General features: G+C 47.3%; 1 long non-coding RNA gene across 1 annotated transcript; it reads right to left on the reverse strand.

The window, feature by feature from the left end:
- Window positions 1-240: 240 nt before the first annotated feature.
- On the reverse strand, window positions 241-1000 carry LOC128351620 (uncharacterized). The gene is made up of 2 exons (XR_008319917.1): window positions 932-1000; window positions 241-413 (listed from the first exon to the last, which is right to left on the reverse strand). It is a non-coding gene; the product is annotated as an uncharacterized LOC128351620 (long non-coding RNA).
- Window positions 1001-1559: the final 559 nt, after the last annotated feature.

Raw genomic sequence — 1559 nt, forward strand, 5'->3', positions numbered from 1 at the left:
TTATATGAGCTTAATCCCGTTTTTTTTTTAAATAAATCATTCTCAGAACTGCAGAGGTAAACTATATGTAAATACCTCAAGTAATAGGCTTGTAGTGCAAATCACATCATTTTATCTTCAATTTTGCATTCGTTTTTCTGGCTTAAAGGTGCATCAGAGATATGCATTTTAGCATATTCAGAACACGGGGCGTGAAATTAAATGTTTGACAGAGTGAGAAAAATATACAGACTTTGGAGATGCCTTAAAAATAGTAATTTATGCAGATCTAGAGAAGTGAAATCATTTGCAATGAAGTGACCCTCTCTCCAGGAATTTTTTGCTCACTGTTCTTCTCTAATCTCCTGCTGTATCTTCATTTTTCATTGAACTAGCCAGTTTGCTGCGAAGCAGTCTTGTAGATAAGGGAAGTGCTAAAAGAAGAAGAAAGAAGACGCTCACTGGGTCCGTTTCCATTGCACTTTTACCCAAGGCAATGGGCAGAATTTAACGGATTCCTTCCAACATATGTTTTTGCCAGATAAGTAAACAGTGTGTGTCGGAAATGAAAAAGCATTTGCAATTTAATGACATTACAGCTCTCAGCTTAGGCTGGCGTGCTGCGAGGCGAAAAGCAGAAAAAGAGAGGAGAGTAGAAAGAGAAAAAGAACAAAGTTCATCTTCCCTTTTGTGCATTTTTATCAAGGAAAATATTACTTCTTTTCCCCCTCTTGTTCTCTTTTCTTTTTCTCTTTGCTTTTTTTGTCTCACTCATTTCCATTTGCTTCCCCCCCCCTTTTTTCTCTTCCGTTCACTTTTACCTCCACACGCCCCCCGCCTTTTCACTGCCCCGCACTCATTGCCTTTCACCGTCGCCCCCCCCCCCCTTGTGGGGACTTTATTCATCTTTTGGGGGCATTCAGTTTTATTTTAAACACACACACACACACACCTCAGGAGAAGCTGTTTATCCAACAATGTATCTTTCTTTGGCTGTGTTGTACTCCAGGCGCCACAGCTCAGAGCCCTCCCCGCCCCGCCCCCCCGCGCTGCTCCCCAGCAACAGGGCTAACTAAAGAGCGCGCGCTACCTTTCCCAATTTGCTCCCCTTCCCTCAGCGTTGCTCTTGGGGGACAGATAACAGAGCATGGAGAACATAACCACCCCTCCGCGCGCGCGCGCGCCCGGTCCTGAACCCCTAGAGAGATGCTTGCTGGGCTTGCTTGGACCTCTGCCGCTGAGAGGGCGAAGCAGAGGGAGGCAGGTGGAAAGAGGACCCCTCCCCTGGCAAAAGCGCGGGAACTTCATGGTGGAAAGCTTGGCGGGAACTCTTCCCAAGCAGTTCTGGTGGTGAAGCTGAAGGGGCCCCCTCAGCCGGGAGGGAGACACCATTTGGCTTCAGCGGGAGGACAGTGAACCCGCCCCTCCTTGCTCATGAGCAGCTCTCTTTTGACCCAGTTATCTGTCTGGGTAGTTCTGTGAGGTCTTTCTTGTGTGGGGGTGTGGATTTGGAGGAGAGGGCATTGAAGAGAGTGAGTGGGTGTTTGTGAAGGCATGAGCCTCTTTGCAGTTTTGGAAGG

The sequence above is a fragment of the Hemicordylus capensis genome, chromosome 3 (assembly GCF_027244095.1).
Source record: "Hemicordylus capensis ecotype Gifberg chromosome 3, rHemCap1.1.pri, whole genome shotgun sequence".
In the NCBI taxonomy this organism is placed as follows: Eukaryota; Metazoa; Chordata; class Lepidosauria; order Squamata; family Cordylidae; genus Hemicordylus; species Hemicordylus capensis.